The sequence below is a fragment of the Silurus aristotelis genome (genome assembly GCF_946808225.1).
Source record: "Silurus aristotelis genome assembly, chromosome: 15".
Taxonomy (NCBI): Eukaryota; Metazoa; Chordata; class Actinopteri; order Siluriformes; family Siluridae; genus Silurus; species Silurus aristotelis.
The window spans coordinates 15,842,364-15,868,195 of NC_139588.1; the positions used below are offsets into that span (position 1 = coordinate 15,842,364).

Below are 25,832 nucleotides of genomic sequence, written 5' to 3' on the forward strand. Positions count from 1 at the left end.
ATAAGCACACAAGCTTTTAAAGCATTAAGTCTGAAAATAGGACAAAGACAACCAAAAATTTAGTGGCAAAGCGAAAGCGGCAAATCGCATTATTTTTGCTCACAGAGTTAAGCAAACTGTACAGTAGACATAATATCTTTTGCATACTTGCTTCAGTATATTCTGAACAGAACCTGGAAAAGTTAACAAGGCATGCAGTGTAAAATAAAGATTAATGTGCAGAGCAGGAATAAGATGGATCACGTTAATACATTACAAAGAGTTTTCATGCTGCAGTTTTGGGGCTGACAGTGCAGCCTTCTTATTTGATGAGCAATTACTGTATCCTAGTCTGGGGTTGTATCGTGATGATTCATTCATTTCCACAGTGTAATTATGTGTATAAGGGCACCGTTTGGAAAACACTGAACTCATCAATCTTTTTGGGCCCTGACCCCCCCCCCCCCCATTCTACAATTCACCCCACTGAGAAACTCTCTGTGATACCAAACCCCCTTAATTGTTCTGATTCCAGACGCCTTCTAATTACATCAAGTGCTTTGGATCTCGTTATGGGAAGAAAAAAATATTTGCCCCTGTTTTTCTTCTTTTTTCATTGCAGAATTCTCTGCATCCTTCTTTGGCATGGAGAGAAATTCCCTCGTCACCTTGGCCTCCAGCAGCTGCGCCCTGGATAAACAAACATGCATCGCTGAGCATCACTCAAACTGTGCACACTGGTTTGATTAAAAATGTCCCTATGCAATTGCAGTGGCCTTGATCCTTGAGCTGGCTAATAAATAAATATATAAATAAATGAAATAAATAAAAAGTGCTCGTTGAACTAGAGCAGGGATATTGTGTGGGGATGGAAACGGGTGGACTGGGGTCAACAACAGACAGACACTTTGCAATAGATTCAAGGTCTTTTATCCAAAAACGCTGAGCAATTCTATACTGTAAATTCTGTCAAAATAACAAATGGAAATAATCTGTTTTTTTCACAGTAGCAGCTGCTTGGGTTTAATCTGCCTAGCACAGCTGCCTTCCAATGCACTAATAAATACCTGAGTAAGGATCAAGTGCACACCTATACCTACTTTACAATCTACACAGAATGCTTAATATTTTTATGATCCTTGGGATCAAAGCTATTAAACACCCTTTAATTAATTTTGAATCGGTTCTACTATTCCAGGTCACAACTGAATTCTTGAATCTGGTAATTATATAGCCCATTTAAGAAAATGGTAGTGGTAGCCCAGTGGTAAAGATGTTGAAATTCTGATTAGAAGGTCATGATTTCAAATATCAGTACCACCAAGCTGCCACTTTTGGCCTCTTTATCAAGGCCCTTAATCCTCAGTTGTGTAAATGAGATAACTGTAAGTTGCTCTGAATAAGGGTGTCTGCCAAATTGCATGAATCTAATGTAATATGTACAATTATACCTATTTTATTCTCTGCTCAGAATGCTTGATATTGTTATGAGCTTTGGAATCAAGGACATTAAACATACTTCATAATTTTTTTTATCTATTCCATTATTTATTTTTATACCAGGTCACAATAACAGTTTTGACCCTACCTGATAAATGGCATTGATAGTTCATTGAAGAAAAGCCATGTTGTTAGTTAAATATGAGATTTAAATCAGTGGTTAATAATTAGGTGTTAATATTTTAAAACATTATCATTTCTATAGTATAAACTCATTTAAAGACACTGCAGGATGCTCCACACAATCTAACACAAGTAGTAATATATAAATATTAAATAAGAAATATTTATAATATATAAATAAACACAATAAATCCATGTAGTAGTTCAACAAAAAGGAAAATGAAAAACATTCATATGTTGAAGTATAAATACTGTTCCCTCCGACACTTTAGCAAAGTGCCTCAGCCAATATTATTTCCATTTCAGGATGGAGGACTTTTTTTTAGTTTCTCATTTTTTAGTTTCTTGGACTTAAGTAACATTGTTGAATAAGAAAATTTTTATATTTTGCACATTTCTGTGGTATGAGAGGGATAGAACAGTTTTATATAACAACATACCTTCTCATATAACCTTTGTTATATATATTATTTTATTATTATTACTAGTCGTAGTGATAGTAGTAATATAATAATAGTAAATGCAATTGAAATTTGAATGTAATAGTAATAGTAGTAGTAGTAGTAATTGCCATTTTTAAATACTGAGCATATAAAAACAGCTGCTTTTACTGTATTATGCAAGCAAACAGGTTGTCTTTCAGAAATAAGATGTAAATGTCTTTGCACAAAAAAGAAACCTTCCAGAAAGTAATTTAGCAGAAGTGACAACTGTAATGTTCTCTGTGCAGTGTGACAGTCTCTCGATGTTCACAGAGCAGAAAGTTATGATGCATGGGAATCAAAATGTATAGATGGTCCAGTCTGAAGTCTATAGCAGCTGAACACACTGCACCTGGAGCCAGACAGAAAAAAAAAGCTGTGGCCAACACCTGGCTTCACACTGAGACTAATGGCCCTGTTTTTTATGGAGGTTTAGAGGAGATAATAGGCTCTGTTTTCATGGTCTAATTCTGTCAGCAACAGAAAGCAGGGGTCACAGCAGTTTGAGCATGCCTTTCATTCTGTATTGGAAGTGAAAGATCATCTGAAAAGGAAAAGATAACCTTTATATATATATATATATATATATATATATATATATATATATATATATATATATATATATATATATATATAGTAGGGGCACGGCGCGGCTTTGGGAAGAAAAGAGCAGCCGTTGGGAGAGTGCCGGTGGGAAGACACGTCCCGGGAAACGCATGAGCGATAACAACGACCACCGTGAACCAACATATACCAACAATAACGGACAGTGAGAGTGTGGAAGTGTAAATAGGAGCTGGTGATGATGATAAACGAGCACCAGATGTGCGCGATTAAAGCCGGGAGCTTCAGAGAAAGCGGCCGAGAAAACACCTGACACGCTGAAGGGGGCTGAAGGGGGCGTGGCAGGTGGATTCCTGACAGATAAACATGTACTGTATGTATTTTTATAGCATGCCTTCATCAAACAAATCGCGGCAACGCTGTTGTGTAAAAAAACCCTCCAAAAACACGTGCATGCACATTCTCATTTATTAACGCACATCATGTACATAAAGAAATTTCAAGCACATTAATATTTTGCCGCCATTTTGATTTTCGTTTATCTCGATGATCGGTTACCTCGATGCTTTTTGGCGACCACCTAGGACATCGACATAACCGGGTTCCACTGTATATATATATTATTTGTATATAATGAAATTATTTATTTCAATAATAAAGATTATTGAAATAAAATTATGAAAAAAATTTATGATTTCAGTTAATCAGATGAGTGTAAATGTCAAATTCCCATAGGAAAAATACAATCAAGTACCAAAAATGCTTACACTTGGTGATATGTTATATGATTTTTTTTACTATTTAATTTAAACCGAATATTTGCTAATATTTGTTATATGCTTTTATAAAACTGTCACCTTTTCAGGATGACCTTTTGTTCATTCTGTTTTAGGTCCAGTTGCTGACTCTCACAATATTTCCTGTCAGCTTCATTTTTTTCACTTAGCTTTTTCATTCAGTGTTGAAAGCCATTTGGTTATGCACTTGGTTTTGATTAATATAACCAAGTGTATGTGAATATTTAATTAAAAATGTTTAAAATTCTGTTTACGCTAATATAATGAATATACAAGAGATATTGCCTGAGTAACTGGCAGCGTTGCTGAGACATAATCACTATCAACACAGTGCCTATTACCGGGCAGCATAACCATAACATTATTATACATCTGTATTGTGGCTGTATTTCTTGTACAAGCACATTCTCTCATACTTCAGTAATACATTTCAGATTATAGAATATGGAAACAGTATATGATACATATACTTAGGATTATTTGGGCCCACACTCAGCTTCTTTTTCAGTATTAATAATTAATAACTGTCTCCATTTATGGTCTCAGGTGGATATACAGTATGTATGAAGGGCTGTTCTGCAGGATTTCACAACTGCACAAGACATTACTCCTCCATGTCAGCAGAAGTCAATGTCCAGAGTTGTAAGAGAAGTTGTATTTACTCTGTCGCTTGAGTTGATCTGTGGCTTTGCTTTTTGCCTAATCTGTGCCCATTTACCATTCATGGATTTGACCAATGCTTGCCTAATGGGGCTTTAAATTGCTTTTGTGACAAATCTTGTACATAGATCCTCACTCTTTTACCAAATCTAGGATTGCTAAAGAAAGTTGGCTGGAATGAATGGTGAATGCAATAACCTTTATTATGAACATTTATAATTTGAATGTATTTATAACTTTCCATGTGTTTACAAAAAAAAAAAAAATTTATAAAAATAATTCTGTTTTTGGTGTTTAAAAATTTAAATACTTACAGGCGCACATTTGTTCGCACATTAATTACCCTTGATCACACTGGCAGAGATATTAACTAAAGATGATGTGAAATGATCAGATTATTTCTCATAATGCTTATTTTGCACTGAGCTCGGCAGCAATGTGTGCAGGCCAATGAGGCCCATGGTGGTTTAGACAGAGGGAATGATACAGAAAGATTCACTGCTGAAAAACGAATGCTGAAATCCCTCTGGCTGCCAGCCATGTCGAGAGCTTAGAGACAAGATCCCATGTTAAAAATGTGAAAACCAAATCAATTTGCATGAAGACTAAATTCCATCAGTCAATAAAATATTTGAATCCTTTCCAAAAACTGGGATTGTGAGTGCAATTCATAACTTCCTGCACAACTTTCTGAAGCAGTAACAATCAATTCATGAGTCGACTAGGCAGCATAGACTTCAGAAGTATCATGTTAAACCAAGGTCCTCTGCATTGCATCATACAGGTAGACAACTACATAAGAACATTTCCTTTTTGCGCAAGGTATTACAAAGTCTAACTTTTTTCTACATTTATTATCCCACTCTATGCATGTGTCTATGTACTTCTAAACCTTGGGTTATATATATATATATGTGGCTAGGTTGCCACAGAGACATGTTTCAGGAAGTGAATTCAATCAAAATGTATTTAAATCATTGTGATCTCAGGTTTTTTGATGGTTCTTCAGACAGAGAAAATCTTATTACTAAGGTCATAATATGATTAGTGTAATTTGTTTGAAAGGCTTTTTATCTATATTGAATTCTTACGTCTACAGTGCATTTTAAGATGTGAATACTTTGCTTTCATTTCATGGCTTAAAGACATGAACAGTGTAATAATACAGGCTTTAAAGATTACTCTGGCAAGTTTACGGATAAGAAAAGATATATAGTAAGTCATATATTGTGTATTAGGTTTTTTTTACAGTGTGGTAATACATTAATCTTGGTAATATAATTATAAACATACTTTTACAAGTTGCTCATAATAGAACAACTATGTACGTGCAAAAATGTTTCTTGCAACAAATACTTGATACCAGGCAAGGTTGAGCTTGGATACTGTTAAGTTTAAGAGTAACCTTCACAACTTGAAGGTAATAGCTTATACAGCACTGTAGATGAGTATTAATGTTGCCAGTAAAATTTTTATTTCTGTTGTGAAAGACCCACACAATCCTTTTCCTATACTGACTAGGGTAATAAGCCAGACCTGTACTTCACCTTGGAAACTGGAAGTGATATGAATCTGTCTTATATTTATTTTTCACTGAAATGTAAACTTGTCGGTAGCATCGTTAATTGGCAGCTGTGTTTATTAAACATACAGTCTCTGACCCTAAAAGCAATCTTTGAGCATAAATTATCCAGGAAATAGAATATTCTTATTCGATGATATAAGCTGAAGCCAGCTATTAGGGTTGCACAAGCCAGTGACCTTTTAGTGCCAGTCCCAAACCTGGATAAATGGGGAGGGTTGCGTTAGGAAGGGCATCCAGCGTAAAACATGGCAAATTAAATATGCGGATCACAGACCTGAATTTCATACCTGATCGGTTGAGGCCCTGGTTACCAACGACTGCCACAGGTATTGTTAGCCAACAGGGTGGAAATTGGGCTACTGTTGGCCAAAGGAGGAGAAGAAAAGGGGGAAGATGTCTACAGAGACAGCAAGGAAAAGAGAATTGTGGGAGCATGGAGGTCAGGGTTGGTACTTCAAATGTTGGTACTATGACTGGTAAAGGGAGAGAGGTAGCTGTTATGATAAAGAGGAGAAAGGTAGATATGTTGTATGTTCAGGAGACCAAGTGGAATGGAAGTAAGGTCAGAAACATCGGAGGTGTGTTTAAACTGCTCCATCATAGTGTGGATGGAAAGAGAAATGGTGTAGGGGTGATTCTAAAGGAAGAGTACAGTAAGAGTGTTGTGGAGGTGAAGAAAGTTTCTGATAGGGTGATGAATTTGAAGCTTGAAGTTGAAGGGGTGATTATGAATGTCATCAGTGTTTTTTCTTCGCAAGTGGGTTGTAGGATGCAGGAGGAGGAACAATTCTGGAGTGAATTAGATGAAGTGGTAAATGGCGTACCTAGGAATCAAAGATTGGTGATTGGGACTCTAATAGGCATATAGGTGAAGGGAACAGAGGTGATGAGGAGGTGATGGGGAGGTGATGGGGAGGTATGGCTTTAAGGAGAGGAATATGGAAGGGCAGATGGTAGATTTTGTTAAAAGGATGGAAATGGCAGTGGTAAATATTATTTTAAGAAGAAGGAGGATCATAGGGTGACGTATAAGAGTGGAGGAAGGTGCACACAGGTGGACTATGCTCTATGTAGGAGATGCAACCTGAAGGAGATTGGAGACTGTAAGGTGTTGGCAGGGGACAATGTAGCTAGACAGCATCAGACGGTGGTATGTAAGGATGGTTTTGGAGGTAAAGAAGAAGAGGAGAAGAGTGAGGACTAAAAGAAGAATAAGATGGTGGAGACTGAAGGAGGAAGACTGTAGTGTGAGATTCAGGGAAGAGGTCAGACAGGGGCTCGGTGGTGGTGGTGGTGGGGGGGGGGGGGGGGTGCTGGATGATTGGGCAACTACTGCAGAGGTGATAAGGGAGACAGCTAGAAAGGTACTTGGTGTGACATCTGGAAATAGAAAAGAAGACAAAGAAATGTGGTGGTGGAATGAGGAAGTGCAGGACAGCATAAGGAGAAAGAAGTTGGCAAAACTGGATTGGGATTGGCAGAGAGATTAGAAAAGTAGGCAGGAGTACAAGGAGATACGGCAGCAGGTGAAGAGGGATGTGGCGAAAGCCAAGGAAAAGGAATATGAGGAGCTGTATGAGAAGATGGACACTATGGAAGGAGAAAAGGATTTGTACCAATTGGTAAGGCAGACGGACCGAGCTGGGAAGGATGTGATGCAAGTTAGAGGAATAAAGGATGGAGATGGAAATGTGTTGACTAGTAAGGAGTATTTTGAGCAGCTGCTGAATGAGAAAAATGAGAGAGAGAAGGTTGGATGGTGTGGAGTTGGTGAAGCAGGAAGTGGATAGGATAAGTAAGGAGGAAGTGAGAGCAGCGATTAAGAGGCTGAAGAGTAGGAAGTCGGTTAGAAGCATGGAGATGTTCAAGATGACCAAGGAGGAGGTTCATGTATGTGGTGAGGGAAGACTTGCAGTTAGTTGGTTTAAAAGAGGCAGATGTAGAGGAGAGAGTAATATGGAGACGGATGACCACTGTGGTGACCCTAATGGGAGCTGCTGAAAGAAGTTGATGATATAAACGGCATGATTAGAGTATTTTAACTTTCTTTCTTTCGGCTTTTCCCATTAGGGGTCGCCAAAGCGGACCCTCCGCATGTTTTGAGTATTTTAAATTAGTCTAAATCACATGTCTTTAAGCTACTTTTATGCATAATGAGGTTTGGGTGTTTTGTACATTTGGATTGTACAATTTTTTTATTTTGTATGAAACATTTGTTTTAAATAACTTTATTTACTGTTGCCTTGGGCTTGCTAGGGAAACATACAACAAATGATATGTGGATTTCTGTATAGAATCTCTTGGGCAACATCTATGATTTTGAATTAAATTCACACTTGCTCCATAAAAGATTTTTCAGCAATCTGACAGAAATGCAGATGCACTGTATGGTAAATATTTTCTGAAATTCTTTTTTTTGCATTTCTGACTGATTGTTGCCAATTTTACTGTTTGCTTGTACAGTTCAAAAATATGGATAGCATTTGTGTCTGTTCTGATTCCATTGGTTTTATTCATACTGCCCTAGTTCAATTACAACCTTAATGTATTTTTTAAAAATTAATACTGTATTTACAGTATGTTAATGCACTCATATATACATGAATCTTAGTACTACGCAGTGTGCCATGTGATTCCAGTTTTACTTGAAGATTGCAATGATGAATTAAGGAACAAATTTGTCGATCACTTCCATAGTACACTTATCAGAATCAGAATTAGAATCAGAATTAGGTTTATTGGCCAAGTGTGTTGACACACACAAGGAATTTGGTTCCAGCTGTTAGTGACTCTCAAAAGTACAGACATAAATAAAAACTATACAAGACAAAACAGACAAGACAAGACAAAAACAGACTATACAAGACAATACAGACAATGTGAGACAGTATAGACAGTGTGGGTAATAAATAGGGATACAGCTCAGTAATGTACATAAAGTGTGGGAGTGCATGGTAGTGCAAATGACAGTATTGTGTGTCAGGTATGATAGAGAGTTTACTATAAAACTTTGTACAGTATATAGCAGCCATAGTGTGTGTAACATATATAGATAATGTGATGACTGACAGTTCTGTGCAGTACTTAGATAGATTATCAATTAGACTCAAGCATACAGTATCTCTAAACAATGTTAATAAGGATTGCAGAAAAATAAACTGGAAATTCTTGGAACAGCACAGAGGGGATCTCTGAATAACTACCATCTGTTTCAGCCACAACACCTTACATATCCAGATGAACTTTTTGCTAAAGATTCCTGGTTTAAGCAGTTTGTACAGAGCTTTGCATGTTCTCCCTATGCCTAACTGGGTTCCCTGTGGGTTCTCAGATGTCCTTTCACCACTCAGCAACATGGCAGTAGGTGGACTGATGGCTCCAATGTGTGAAAGAGTGTGTGAAATGTGTACACGTGTGTGAGAGAGCGTGCATGATGCCTTGTGATGGCATACTACCCAGAGAATATTGGCTGCCTCGTGCCAACTGTTCCTGGGATAGACTTTGGATCTACTGCAACTGTGACTAGGATAAACCGGCTCCTGAAATGAATGAATAAAAGAAAAAAGATTTTAGCAGCAATCATTTTTCAGAGGATAAGGGCTGAAATTCTGCAGCAGGATTTCAATTTTTATGTCCTACTCCTTTCTCTCCATCTGAAATGCTTTATATAAATAAAAAATGCTGATGATGATAAAGATGATCATGATCATGAACCTAGGAACACCATAATCCATTTAGGATTTACAGATTAGTCACAGATGTTGTTTTGTTTGTTTGTATGACTTTAGTTACAGTGGTGGAAATCTTTACCCACAAAGTTATTAAATTATATTATGTTGGTAATGTTCAGGAAATTTGTCTTGTCGCATGAATTAAGCAATTCGGTATATTTCACTGACAAGTAGGCCTATAAATAATGCCTACTGCAACCCAATATTAAATCCACTTTTAGTCAAATGAGTTCTTGGGAAGGAAGTGAAAAAATAAAAAGCCACATGGCTCAATCAGTTGTTTAAATGTTATTGTGCATTTTAATATAATGAACATAAACATAATGAACTCAATATGTTAATAGTACATAAAATGCACAGAGATTGAATTTTTTTCTTTTAATTAAAATGATGCCTAGCTGCAAAACAGTTGGAAAACCCCTCCCTGTAATCAACCACATTGTCTGGTAATCAATAGTATTCAAATTATTGGTGATTGGAAATCCCTTACTTAATGCAACACATTTCTTTTCGCCATTAATGAAGAAAAAGTACATCTTGAGCCATTTAGACCTTTACAGATATGAAACATTAATTCTACAGCATGCATAATATACTATTATTCAGCTGCTTTGTTTTATTGTACTAGAAGGCATAATGATTCCAGAATCTGTAATGAAAGGAGTTAGTGGTAGTTAAAGTGGTCAAGGGTTTATACTTGAGTTTTGATTGCATAAAAGTTTTTGATGAGGCTTTTCTGGACATGAGTATGCTATCTTTCGTTTTAAGTGATGTTCTGACTCATTTCTGAACACATATCCGTGAAATCAATAATGTGTTCAGAAATGAGTCAGAACATCACTCATAACGAAAGATAGTATACTTATGTCCAGCAAAAGCTAATCAAAAACTTTTATTTCATTCATAATTTCGAATGAATGTGCTTAAATGTCAAGATTTTTTTGACCATCGAAACAGCTTAAAAGTAATGTATGTTTATTTGTTTTCCTATTTGATTGATTGGTTGGTCTTCATTCATATATTTCAGAATAACATTATATTATAGGATATTTTTATTAGTATTACAGCATTGTTAATATACTTCTCATTGTCAGGTTTCTGAAATAATCACACAAATGCCTGAAAAATAGCTGAAAAATATCTTTCAGCAGTCTGACAATGTCAATGTCTAATATAATGTAAACTTTTCATCTTAGAATTCTTTAAATGATAATATATAGTGTAGATATGCGAACTAGAGTGCACACAATGAAAACATTTGTACTTCTGTTGGAGAGTTGGGATGTATTTTTCTGGTAGAGGTACACACTCAATCAGCTCAATCAGCTGTTGTATTGTCCAGGTGATCAGATCAGACAGTTTACACCAGTGGAGCTGGTTAAAAAATATTTAGAAATGTTGAAACTATTCACTTTTATGCCTCTCTGACTTAGTCTGTTTTTTTCCCCATCTTGATCTTGCCAATTTTGTTTGAAGAGAAAGAGTGCATAATTAATTTGATGCAAATGACTGTAAGCTGTTTTTGCTTTTGTACTGAACATGAATAGTTAGTCATGTCAGTGTATAATAAGGGTGCCCTGCACTATTGCAGATACATGCCCTCTTTATTTGATGTTAATTAAAGACCATTATCTGCCTGCATTGGTCAAGGAAAAGTGGCACATTTTGTGGGTTAATGTGACGTTGCAAGAGGACTTTTTTGATATGTTCTATACCAGACCTTTAGATCACCAAATGCTGTCTAACTTAATACATCTCAAGTAATAGATAGAAAGAACCACAGAAGTAAAAGCCCTACCATCAGAACTATGTCAGACCATTTTAATCCTATCACTATTATTATTATTTTAATAATATGGTCCATTTAACCAATAATAAAAAATATATTTTGTAACCCTATTTTGTAACCTATCCTTTTATAATCCATCTTATTATATTCCCATCAAAATATGGTTATTATATAATGCATCTTCTGGCAGTCCATGTATTTTGTTTTCCTCCTGGAAGCTCACCTTGTCTGTGCCATTTGTACATAGGTCAGGAGGAGTTTGTAATTTGTATTATTTTTTTTTCTTAGTTGTAACACCTGACCCTGTTTCTGCTAAGAAACTTTCTCCTGCTCTTCGTATTTTCAAAAAGTTAAATCTATTATTCCACTGGAAACCTGCAGACTTGCCCAATGAAAGGTAAATTATTGTTAAAATTCTATAAAGTCCCTTTCTTTTAAAGCATTAGTAAAAAAAACCTCCAGGTTATACAGGATACCTAAGAAGGTCCTTAGATAAGTCTGAACAATCAGGCTAAATCCACAGGCAATCACCTGACATTCTATTTTAGCTGAACATTTACAATAAATCCAAAACTGATAAGAACCTGCATAACCAAATGACCTCACGCTGCTCCCTCTAAGATTGTCCGGCTGATGAGAAAAGAGAAAACTGAAACATACTGCAGCTGGAGATCTCCTTCCAGCTCAGCCTGGCCTTTATCTGATTGTGCTTTTCTACTCCACTGATTGTCCTCATGCCAGAGCAGCGGTTGGCTCCAACTCAAACCACTTTCCCATTATGCAAATGATTTTCACTAAGAAAAATGCTACTCGTGGTGCCCATCAACTCAGTCAGGCCGGCAGTTCTGAATGCAGACCCCCCAACACAGACACACACTCTTTCATACGTCTGGAAAAAGGGTCTATCTCTGATGCATAGCGCCATATTCGTATTGTAGTGGGATGGAAATAGAGAAGGTTCTTGCTCAATCATTTTATATAACCTTCTGAAGAGCTTGCGCACATTTTCTATAGCAAGGAATGAAATTATACAAATGTGTGCGGCATACCAGCTGCAAAAGTGAGATGCACTTATATAGCCTTGGGTTGTTTGGATGATGCTATTGTCATTCTGCACACATTTCACCACAAACCATAGAAATAAATCCTGTACCATGCTCTATTAACACTTTTAAGCCCTGCAGCATGACAGGCTAACTTTCCCTGTAGCAGTCACTTTCTGATCTGTTGTTAGTCATCAGCAGTTATGGGTTGAATATTAGGCCCTCAAGCTTGGTACAACGTGCGTGTGTGTGTGTGTGTATATTATTATGAGTGTGTTTATTAGTATGCATGCATGTGTTCATATTTGAATGACTAATGCAGTATTGTTTCAGTCATCTGGTTTTTCTGTTTCTGTCTGTACTTGTGTCTTGGAGAATTGCTTGGACATTAGTCAACTTCATTTCTTTCTTCAAGCAACAAGCAACCTTTTGCAAGCAACTAGAGACTATATAATCACCTTGGGAAATTTGATGCCATTTTATTTAATGGGCACTGAACTTACTTACACTGGAGCTACTCTGTAAGCACTTCTTTTCAAAATGCAATGAAATGTTGCAAATTTAGTGTATGATGATGCTTAGTGACAGCCTTTGCCTTGGGGACGGTGTGAAGCATGGCAGTTTGGATCATAAATTCCCCCCTGGAGTAGAGGAAGTGAGTGGGAGGTACTGTATGAGGAACCATTGTATATGTCTGCTGGATTGAGAAAACATCAGTCCAAATATATATATATATATATATATATATATATATATATATATATATATATATATATATATATATATATATATATATATATATATATATATATATATATATATCAATGGATTCGGTTTGCATGTTTGAGTTAAAGTTCTTGAGAGGCCTGCTGTAGAGCTTTGATCTTTAGTATGAATTGGAACACTGACTGCACCCCAGGTCTCTACAAGCACACTCCAAATCTAGCAGAATGGTGGAGGTTACTATAACAGCAAATGGGGATTAAAATGTGGAATGAGATATTCAAAAAGCACATATCTTATGGTCAGGTGTTCACAAACATTTTGTCCATATATATATATATATATATATATATATATAAATATATATACATGTCTCATGCACTATATATGCAAGTCTACTTACATTTCTGAAGCTGCCTTGCACACCTCCATATTGTTTTACTTGATAACAAAAATGTGCTGATAATTTTTTTTTACCAATTAATTTGCATCAACCACATCAGTCTCTGTCTCATCATCTGGGGTAAAATTTCCTTACAGCATTTAAACCCAAGCCTCTTGTTCTTTCTTCATTTGAATAGACTCTGTTTGCTGTTACATTAGAGAGGAGTAATTGCTGATTTATTCAGTCAATTCTTTCTATTAAGAAACCTTTTTGCTATTAATTGTTATTTTTCTTTACTTTGCTGTCATTTCTACATGGTATGTGTACATGGTCGTTTATGTACTGATGACAATTTGAGACAGAGGGATTATAACAGACATTCTGATGGCTGGAATCTGATTACAAACCAAAGTGATTAGACTAATTGCTTTTCTAAAGGAATGTAGCTATAATGCAAAAAATGCACACTGAGCTACACTTATAAATAAATATGATCTTTAAATGTTAGGGCAAATTTGTGAAAGCAGCCTTGTACACAACTTCATACTCACAAAATATTGTTATGTTTTTATTTGACATTTGTAAACAGCTCAAAAATATATTTTTCGTAAAGAAGAATTTTGGACAAAACCAGATTTGTTGCCATTTATGATGTTTTCTGGAATTCACCCACAATGACATACAACTGGTTTTCCCTGCCACATATATGTCTTGAATAATCAAAGAAAAAAAAATGAAAAAGCAGTGTCACAACCTTTACCAAAATGCTCCACTCCAGGATCCACCTGAATTATTTTCTCTCATACTTGTTCCCAATCACATAAGAGACTCTGATTTAATCTTTCTATTTAATCTGTTAATTGCCTGACCCACAACTGTTTACTGATTTTCACTCTGCCTGCTGCGTTGGACTTTTCTGCATTGCTCCAATTGAATGATGCTCTAATATGTTCTAATGTGTAATGTGTTCTGTCAGGTAGCCTGAGTGACCTTTAATCTTCTTTAATGAGATTTGGTCATGTGCAGAAAAGGGACATGGGGTAAATCAGTAAGAGAATGCTGAGGATGGAGCCACCAGGAAGGAGGAAAAGAGGAAGGCCCAAGATGAGGTTTATGGATGTGGTGAAGGAAGACATGCAGGTAGTTGGTTTGAAAGAAGCAGATGTAGAGGACAGAGGGGTATGGAGACTGATGATCCGCTGTGGCGCCCCCTAATGGGAGCAGCCGAAGGAAGAAGAAGAAGAACATAAAATGCTTAAAATATGTACTTCATCTTTCCATCATAAAAGTCATTCAGCTTTTTACTCTGTGGCTTGTGTGGATAGATGATTTCCTCTTTCCTATCATCGCATCCTACTTTAACACTAAGGATATGGTTCAAGCCTCTAAACCTTACAAAACTATTATACTGGGGAAAAAAGCATAAAGTTTATTGCTTAAAGATCATTCAACCCGAGATCAATTCATTAGGATGTCTCAGAATGATCTGAAATCATCTGACTTTATTCTTTGTGATTCTCGTGCCTCCATCCCTTGTCCATCTCTATCTATCCATTATTCTATTCTTTTAGAATCTTTTTGAATTTAGTTTTTCTTAATTCTGATATATTTGCTGTTTCTCACTGTTTTGGATTCTCTTCCACTCTTCCTGATATAAAAAAAAAGAATCTCCCTATCTCATCTGGCACAATCTTTCAGGCCACTGAACCTCAGCAGACCTCTGTGTGGATCTTCTGTTTGAATTTATATTTTTGGTTTATTAATTTTTATGGGTAAGCTTTATTTTATTAATCATATTGCTAATCTTCTGTTACTTCTAATATTTGTGCTTCATTACTACTTTTTATTACTGTAACTCTGTACTGGATTACTTATGTGAATGTGTTAGTAATGGTCCACTAGGTGCTCATGTGCATAAATGGCCACATATATTTCTTATTGCTATTCTTGCCCATGGACTTTTTTTGATCAGGTACTTGGCTGTGGATTTAGCTGTTATTCTGGAAACCTTACCTCCCATCTTTTCTCAGATGACTTCTGTCCTTGTCACCTATTGTATCACATCCTACTGGCTATTTCTATTGTTGATGCGTCCACCCAGTTTGATTTTACTGGGTTTCCTCACGGCTTTCCCACAACCGCTGTCTCCTGCAAGGACTTTGATTATGAAACCGCTAGCCCTACTGATTACAGTCCTACCAGCCCTGTCTACCTAAATATTTTTACTGTGTTCTGTTCTTATTTTACTCTATTGTTTCTGAATTTTTATTCATTTAGCCAAGAGCTATTGGTGTCCAACAGTACAATACTACTACACAGTGCAATCATAGTTGAAACCTAGAGTTTGTGACTATAGTTTGTTTAGAACCTTTTACACTGTTAATACCTTTTTGGCCTATATATTAATATTCTTTAATAAAGAGGACCTTTAAATAGTATATTTAGATTTTAAAGTTTAGGACTTTTAACTAGAAGTGCAGTTAGATCTACCTGTAATGTATGAATCCCTTATTGCTAGCATACTTTTTTTTAAATGGATCAAAAAAACTAAACAAATTCTAATATTTTTTCCAAACTGATTCTATTACTCATTCTGATTCTATTGTTTTATATACTAAACCCTCAGCAAGCAACAGCATAAATAGTAGATCTTACGATTGAATTATAAAAATTTGGATTACACACAGATTATTGAGCTACAGGTAAACATTGTTAATGCAGTATGTATTAGCAATGCATATTAAGGCTAAATATTGCCATCAATATATAAGCCATCTTAAAAAACACAAAAGTATTTAATGTATTCAGGACAAAAACAGGTTTAGTACTGAAGGTTAGCGCTCTTTTTATCATTCAAGGCTGTAAATCTATAAGCAGCAACTTAAAGCAATATGTGTTAACTGCTTTTGAGGGCAGCACAGTTTGGGTGCTGATTTACAGCTAATGGGTTCCTGACTTTATCCTGAAGTCAGGTTACTGTCTTTCTGGAGTCTCAAATTTCCTTTCTGAGTCTGCATGGATGATAGCTTCTCCAATTCCCCTTTCACCTCCTATAATCAGGAGTTGGATTTGTTGTAGTGAATTTCCCCTAGGAATGAAGGCATGTGACTATGTGCATGGTGCCCTGTGATGGACAGTGTATGTTACTGCCACAGGTGTGAAGAACGTTCTGGATCTAACATGACTCTTACCTGGATAATTGCATTTGAGTGCTATTTTTACCAGGTAGGCATATAGGAATATTCCTAATGTTAAAAACCTGTCCCGTCATGCTATTGGTGGTCATTGAAATTTTTTAACTTTAAAACAGACAAAAGAAAATGACATTCTACACTAAAGCATATAAAGAAAAAAATACAATATGAACAGATGTACTTTTAACTACAATACAGGCCCAAGTTCAAACACCACTCATTCTTCTCAGTAACATATCCACCACTAAACAGTCACAATGAATTTCTATACACAATGAATCTCGCTCTGGAATTCTGATAAGGCACTAATGCGTTATCTGAGTCCTAACACCCTCCTCCCCACAACAGTATAAAGCAGTTATCCCAAACATTAAAGCAACTTTATCTCATCTGCCACTTGAATGGCTTTTGAAGTTCATCTCTGACAGGAAGAGGGCCCTCTGATGCATCACTGTGACACACACAGCCTGATTAGTTGTCATTAACTTTCCATGGAGGACTTTGTGAAGGCAAATGGAGAGATTGCTCCTTTTATATACATATTCACTCTACTGGGTTCTCTGCTATTATGCTGTCTGGCTGGAACTATTTTACAAAAGCAACTGCCCATCAGCTTCTAGCTAAAGGTTTTTTTTTCAAACCGGGGACTATAAATTTCATTAAGTAGGATCTGTCTAAATGGGTGACAGAAACAAACATAGCTCTGTCTGTAATGACATTGTAGTGCTGTTTGGCGTTTGACAATTCACTTTGCTACTTTTAAAATCATTAAGCCATTTTAGCAGTGTGTTCAATCTGAAGGTGGCAGAGTATTGGAGTTTAAGGCATTCCTGCTTCACAGCTCCAGCATCCCTACTTTAATCCTTAGCTTAGTTTTGTAAAATATTGTTCTCTAACTGTAGACTTCCCCAGAAAAATATGTAGAAAGGTTGATTGGCGATGTTAAATTTCCCAGAGGTTTCTGTGCATGGTGGATTGATGGCCTGGAATACAATTCAGGGTTTTATTATAGTTTTTATAGTTATATTACAAATTTGTATTTGTATTCTTTGTTTTGTTACAGTTTCAGTGCATGAATAATACAATCTTTTTTTATTCGATTCATCTTTATAAACCAATTAGTGTTAGTTTATATTTATTTTCTCATGAAATAAAACATTTCAACCACTTATGTATAATTAAGCAAGTAAACATAACTAATTAGAAATATGAAAACTGAGGTTTTATTCTCTGAAACACTGTTTACATTTCGTTTATATTGTTGGTGACATTATAGTTGCAGTTTTTCTTTTATTTATTAGGAAACATGCCCAACCTTGATCAATCAATAACCTTGATTTAGACTTTCTATCATTTATTCTCTAAATAGACTCTGAACTCATTGTAACCAAAACCTGGACAAAGTGTTCATTAAAGAAGGAATGAAGTCCATTATGACCTCTTTTCAAATTAAAAATTAATTAGCTTATTTATAAATAAACCATGAATAAATACATAGAAAATGTCATGAAAAATAAACCCAAACCAACCCTAAACTAACTCATTTATAGCTTTTCCTATACGGTCCTTTATTAAAGCCCCTGTGCTGAAGTAATGTGGTGTAAATATACGTGTCCACTGCCTTATATAATTCATATGAGAAGTGTGTTATTAGGAGTGAAGGAAAACGGAGGTGTCAGCATTAGTGTTGTGGGATGGAAGGGCAACATTAATGTGCTTGCATGCAGAAATTTCGGATGATGAAGAATGCAGAATACATGCTGAGAAGGAGACCTGAGTATCTCTTAATGAGTTGCTTGTGTGCGATCGCTTTGGCTGTAGCTAATCCCTGCTGTCTTCGTTCCGCTTGACTTGTGCCTGTTAGCTCCAATGCCACTGCATCAGTGAAGCATGACCAGCACACACCTTCATCCTCTCCTACAACATGAGGAGCTTTGCATTGATTAATATGTGAATACCCAATGGATATATTTGTACCTTACGTTAGAACATGTTATTCTCTCTTCATTGGTAATGAGGCTTACAGAAATGCTAGTCTAAAAGCAATATAATGACGGAGAAGTTCCTGCTAGTGTAAAATAACATGTTCTATGGAAATTAAACATTCTTCTGATTGAATGATTTGTAATGTAATGTACTAATTTAAAGAGGTAAAACGTTATCGGTCCAACCTTTTTTTGCATTACAGATGTCAGAGCATAGAATAAATGTGCTAAACATGTACGACTGATTAAACAAGAAGATGTGAAATAATAATGCTCATACAAATACTAGGAAACACCCCTAAACATAAAGAACCTGTATAACTGTATAATTACTGGCCACAGCATAAATGACTTTACTGATTGATAAGCATTCTGTAAGCTATGCTTCTGAGCTGCAGTGAGTTGCCTTGACAGTCTTGTAATAGTCATTCAGAATCAGCATTGCTGGAATTAGAGGATAATTTGAGCAAATACTTCACGTCAGTTTAGTATTAAGATCATCCAAATCCAAAAGGCACAAAATGAGTCAATTACAGTGTGACAGACACGAGACTGCTGTCCAGCAGAAGAGAATATGTGTGTGAGAGAACAAAGCAAACAGGTAATAGAGGGTTCATTTAATATGATTATAGAAAAAGGGTTCAGGTTCAGAATATAAGATGATAGTCTTCTCACTGTCCACTGGTATATAATTAACTGGTTCAGACTCTTAATACTTTTGCATTTTCGCCATGATTGTACATTTCTTAACTGCTCTAGGTCAATATCCAAATTAAGAATGATTCAATGTTAAATGAAAAAGTAATTAAGCAGTTTAAGTTTTCAAAGGTTTCATTTTTAATGGTTTATTTTATATAATTATATTTGTCTACTCGCTTGAAGGGTGCAGATAATTCTGGTATTAATCATATATGCTGTAAAGGACCTTCCTGATGGCATTTCAGTATCAATAGCTATTATGTTTCCCTTTAAGTCATGTTTGATGGCGTCTGAAGACAGGGACCTAAATGGGACTAATGAAAGGACTATTCTGTATACATCAGTGCAAAAGAAAAGGAAACAAGCTGGCAAGTCGATTAAAGGTTAAGCAACAGAAGTGTAATCAAATATTAAAGTAGCCTAGTGATGAGTTCAAATCCAAGCACCGTCATGTAGAGTAACAGCATCTGGGCGTAGCAAATGCAGCAGGTAAGAAGTGTACAATGGTGACGTTTAGCAAAGGTAGAACAAAAGGCATTTCCCACTTATCATTTAGCAGTTTACCTAACATCATTTCAGCAAACCAACAACAGAGAAATAGAGCATTAATCATTTGCTTAGTCTATGGTGGTGCTATTATGTGCAAAGCCCCACCTTCCTTTGGCCATCAGCAAAGACAATTGGTGCAGCAATAGAGCCACAGAGACATGACCAATGGGGAATCAGTACTGGTAAACATGAAAGTGAGTAAAGGGGAAGAAAAGCAAACGAGAAAACACAAAACTTTACCTGTGCCACAGTAGATGCCAAACACCTAATATTATTTATTTATTTATTTATTTATTTATTTATTTATTTATTTATTTATTTATTTATTTATTTATTTATTTATTTTTTTTTTTTCTCTGTAATTCAATGCTGACTACTCCATCAGTTAACTTGTGGGAGACAAAAAAAAACCCAGGACTGACAGATGACAGTGCGGATGCCAGTGAAATTAATTTATTTACACTTCAAAGAGAAAGTTCATGTTTTAAGACTACTGGAAGGAGCTGTGTGACACTTGATAGAGCTTAAGCCGTTTTTGTGCGGATCCAGGTTGGGGGGGGGGGGGGTGTTTGAGGATGTATAAATGCTGCTCTGACTTTTACAGCCTTATTTGAGCTGCGAATCAAATTGGATTTATCCGCGATCAGAACTCTGGCAGTCTTAAACCCATTTTTTCCCCATGCTTAGTCAGGATCAAAGCCTGCCCCAAAGTTACTTCAGTGCCATTTCCTCATTGACCCCTGGTGTGTGTGCAGTTTGAAGCTTGTGTAAGCTGGGTGTATGCCAGGCTAATCTGTTGGATGATAATGATTATGATGAGAGGCCTGTTGTGCCCTTGATGTGCAAAGGAAGGCGGAAGGACTCTGCACTCATCCCTCATTGAGCTTTGTTTTGACTGACTCTTGCTGGCTTACATCATCACTCTCTTTCAATAACCTCCCTGCTTTGATCTTGCGCTAAATTCCAGCCCAGCTATTCTCAGTTAGTCACCGATTCACAGGGAACGATATTTTGCAAGTGAGCATGTGCCTCCATCACTGTCTCTTCTGTAAAATTGTGCTTGTGTGTGTGTGTGTGTGTGTGTGTGTAAGTGGGTGTGCACATGCTTCAGCAGTAATCAGCAGTGATTTAAAGTGGCATGGGGTGCAAAGGGCACATGCCCATGGCACTTCTAAGACAAGGTGTCACAGTGTTCTTTCTGACAGTGACAGAGTCATGTGGCAACCGTTTGACCTGCTACACTGTTGATTTTAACATTCACTCATATATTGTACGTGACAAATGGCACAGAAACATATTTAACAGGATTGTTCAGCATTTGGAAATGAATTTATTGCTCATAATATGAATGTTCCTTTATGAGAAATGGAAATGTCATAGAAGCTCTAATCAAATTGATAATCAGACTCACGGTTCTCTTCGAATGTAAACAACAATTGGATGGAGAATGGAGGTTTTCATAAGCAGTGGGACAATTTAGTCTAAGCCCTTATTCATAGCTCAAGGTGGGTGGATAATGCTGTTTTATCCCACATAAGTCTCATTTGCAAATACTAATCACAAAACTGAGATAATTATTTTCATATATTCATAGTGTGTAGGTATACAGAATGGCAGCTTTATTTCAAAGTATTTCAAATTTAATAATAATGTAATTAATAATAATAACAATAATAATAATAATAATATAATAATAATAATAATAATAATAATAATATAATAATAATAATAATAATAATAATAATAATAATAATAATAAAAAAAATAATGAGTTGTTGTTAGGTATTATCAGCCAGAGATTAATACCAGAGATCAGTGGCACAGGCATTTCCTTCCAGGAATCTAGACAATGTAGGCTATAATTTCAGATATTTTAGATCTACCTTACAATAAAAAAGTATTCCAATTCAAACCTCTATTGCAGTGGTTCTTAACCTTGTTGGAGGTACTGACCCCCACCAGTTTCAAATGCGCATCCACCGAACCCTTCTTAATTGGAAAATTAAAAAATGATTTTTTTAAAATTTAAAACATAGGTATATATTTTACTGGTGCACAAAATGAACCGTGCATCAACATCACTGTGTTGCGCAACTTGGCATCGCAAATCATGCAGTTAGGACGCTGACTCCCATCACGTTCCGTTATACATGTGAATCCATATTGTACATATTCGTCCGACCTCTTTCTTTTTTTGCTCGACATAGTTAGTATAAAGGGATTAAAATATTAAGAAAGAAATCACATGACGTACCATCGCGACAGTCACAAGTCGACTACTGAGCGCACCAAATTCCCTGCAGCACAGATAGGCCTAGCGATGTTGCGTGATCACCTGCAGCCAATGATGGCCAAGCGGGCCGTGTCATCACGAATCATATGAGTCGGGTGTGTGTCTTGACCGCCGCCGAACCCCTGACACTGACTCACCGAACCCCTGGGGTTCGATCGAACCTAGGTTAAGAACCACTGCTCTATTGCAAGGAAAAGACAATCACTTTCCTAACAAAACTGATGAGCCAAATAACTGAAATACACTTGACTAACAGCAGGATGCAAAGACTTGACAATGAAACAATGAATAAAGCACTAACTACATATACTAATTTTTGTTACAGAGGTTACATAATTATTACATTTTAAATAATCAACATTTTAAAATTATAATGTTGATTGTTATTTTTCCTAATAGGTATGTGAAAAATTGTCTTGTATATATTGTACATAATATATACACATTGTACATAATTCTTCTCCTTAACAATTGCCCTATTGTGGCCTCTGTTTATTATTTTTTGGCAAATAGCTTTTACTTCTCTATATTTACCACACTTTTACTCTTCACCCTGCACTATTCTAATACATTTTTATCTTTAGTAAAAGAAAATCACCAGTTGCTAATGTTGGGGATTCCACATTTATGGCATTTCCATGATTCGTTCTATACTGGTACTATAATGACAGCAGGTTCATGCAAATATATCAACAAATAAAAATCATAAATTCTGCCAAATTAGCATTATAGTTAAGTCAAGAAATTACAATGCAAATTCTGTTTTTAAAATAAATAGTGTCATTAACATTGTGCTCTGATTATATTAATCAATACTTTGTGCAGGTACTGTATATTGTATGTGCTGCATTGGAACTAAAACTAAATTTAAAATATCAGTGGAAATTGTAATCAACCTTTTTCTTTGTGTTTGTGGACAATTATGAGAATCTGATTAGGGGAGTGGTGGCTCCAGCGGTTAAGGCGCTGGGTTGCCGATCGGAAGGTCTGGGGTTCAAGCCCCGGTATCGCCAAGCTGCCACTCTTGGGCCCTTGAGCAAGGCCCTTAACCCTCTATGCTCCGGGGGTCCCTTACGAGGGAAATATCAAGGTCCGTGACGTGGGGCCGCCTTCCCGTGGGCTCACCACCTGCAGGAGGGACCGTAAGGGACGGTGCTATAAGGATTGGGCAGCAGGCGGGGGCTTGCTTAGACTGCTGCCCCCGCGACCCGAATTACGGATAAGCGGGAGAAAATGAATGAATGATTAGTATTACAATTGTTCAGTAGAGAGCTGAAGGGCATTCAATATATGCTACAGTATGTTAAAAAGTATGACTTTGATAATAAAAATATTTTTATTTAAATATATTTTTTTTGTTTATACATTACATTTGTTTATATATTGATTTGAGATCTTTAGGGCAATAGTGTTATACTTTTTGTATTGTATTGTATTACCACTAAAATATGAAACATTGGTTTATATTCATGATGGATGTTGTGAGCTGTATGTCAGTAGTACATGATAGAAGTGGATGGTTACAAAGTTTGATTTCTGTTAGCATGGAAGTTCAGGAAAATGGAGTGGAACAGAGTAAATTCCAGTAGTCAGCATTGCTGGAAGCACTCCCATTGGTTGTCACTTACATAAAGTCTTTCTGTCAGTCAAATGAAAGCCACACATAACCAGAGATCCATTGTGCATGCTAAGCGAAGTTTGTCATAGAAAATGGCCATTGTCAAAAGAGTTGCATCCTAATGTCCTTTCTTTTATGGTATCAATTTATCCAAATTGATTTTTCCAATTAGGGAAATCATTATTTGAAAATGGCTTCAGGGCAAAAAAAGAAGATTGAATTTGCTTTGTTTAGTATGTACTGTTTCTACAAAGTCAATTCCACGTTATCTTTGCCTCCCGGTAATACTTTCATTACATTCTTGATAGATTGTTTTGTGAAACAGATTTTTGAACCAGAAATGTATATTTATATAGACATTTGGTCAAGGACTTTCATATCTTGTAAAGGTTACTGTTTTTCTGAAATTGTACACCATTTCCCTGAAATACAGCAAATTTTTAAGTAGCGAAGGAGAGACACAGATATCTACACATAAGCCAGTTGTTTCTGGATCCCTCTGCTGTGGAGTTAAGAATGATGAGGCTTTAATTCAATCCTAACTGCCGAGGGAGCTGACTTCATCTCAGTAGGGAGCGTCTGCTCTGCTAATGGAGTCAATGGCTATTGACAGAAACAGCTGACAGCAGCAAGGCACCCTGCAAGAAGTTGCTCTATGCTGCAATATGCATTTATATGGTCAAGGAGCCACTCATCAATTCACCAAGCTCCAACTCTAAATTACCACATACACACCCATGCACACATTCAGTCATTGGATTTAGCATGAAGTGAGCTAATGATATACTATGTTGTCTATTAGTTGAACTACATACATAATATGTACAAATATTTACATCATTTGTTGTATAACCTGCAGAGGAAGCTATGTGTCCACTCAGGAAGTGTATATCCATGAAGTGTATAGCCAAAAGTCTGTTCTGTAATCCAAACAGTGTGAGTGTGTCACTAGAACCTGGACACCTTTAGTATGCAGAGTTGATTATCAACTGCCGTTATAAAAATAAATCCCCCCCCCCCCCCACACACACACACCTCGCAGGACTCACTTCGACATCACAATCCTTGGAAAATCAAATTATAGGACCATTAATTTGTCTAGGTAATCCAGCCTGTCAGCTGCATTGGTGAAGCAATCTCTGAAGACTGCGTTCATCAAGTGCGTGATGCCAGTAGAAGTGAAGCATTATCTAATTAGCATGAGAGGAGTGGAGCTGGGACTTGCATGTGAAAGTTATCACTCTCTGACATCCAAAATGAGAGGAAATATCAAGCTTTACATTTTCAGACTGACCATTAAGAAAATGCTTGTGTTTTATCACACAATTTTATGCAGAGCCTCTTTCCTCAGCAATCTCATCTCAATACTTATGGTGCCATATGCTGAAGATACATTTTTACTTTCACTTTCATCTATCTATCTATCTATCTATCTATCTATCTATCTATCTATCTATCTATCTATCTATCTATCTATCTATCTATCTATCTATCTATCTATCCATCCATCCATCCATCCATCCATCCATCCATCCATCCATCCATCCATCCATCCATCCATCCATCCATCCATCCATCTATCTATCTATCTATCTATCTATCTATCTATCTATCTATCTATCTTTAGATTAAACCTTTAGCCATTTATTATGCACAAACTCAGTCAGATGTAAAATTTCATCTCCATCCATCCATCCATCCATCCATTCATCCATCCATCCATCCATCCATCCATCCATCCATCCATATGTCTAGCTATCTATGATGATATCATGTAAATCTTTCAAATAGTATTCTAATAATAAATGTACAATAATTTCCTAACTAATAGCTTCTTATCATGTTTCTTTTAAGCATTTGTAACATACCACATATAGTTCTGTGTCCCAAGTATCATAAATCAGCGGTAGAATTATATGTGATATGTTACAAATGGTAAAATTATTGTATATGTATTATTAGAATACCCAAGTCCCAAGTATCATAAATCGCAAGCAGTCGAACTAAAAATAACGAAAAGACATATTCAATTTTTCCCTTAGAAACTGAATACACAGAGAAGACTGTAGATTTTAGCCCTGATTACTGCTTCTAGGTAAAGCTAAATATAAAATGTAATATTATTTTTCCTCC

At 36.2% G+C, this 25,832-nt stretch overlaps 1 long non-coding RNA gene across 1 annotated transcript; it reads right to left on the reverse strand.

Annotated features, from left to right (window-relative positions):
• Window positions 1–473: 473 nt before the first annotated feature.
• Window positions 474–24,623, reverse strand: LOC310738483. The gene is made up of 3 exons (XR_014537091.1): window positions 24,553–24,623; window positions 9,146–9,229; window positions 474–669 (listed from the first exon to the last, which is right to left on the reverse strand). It is a non-coding gene; the product is annotated as an uncharacterized lncRNA (long non-coding RNA).
• Window positions 24,624–25,832: the final 1,209 nt, after the last annotated feature.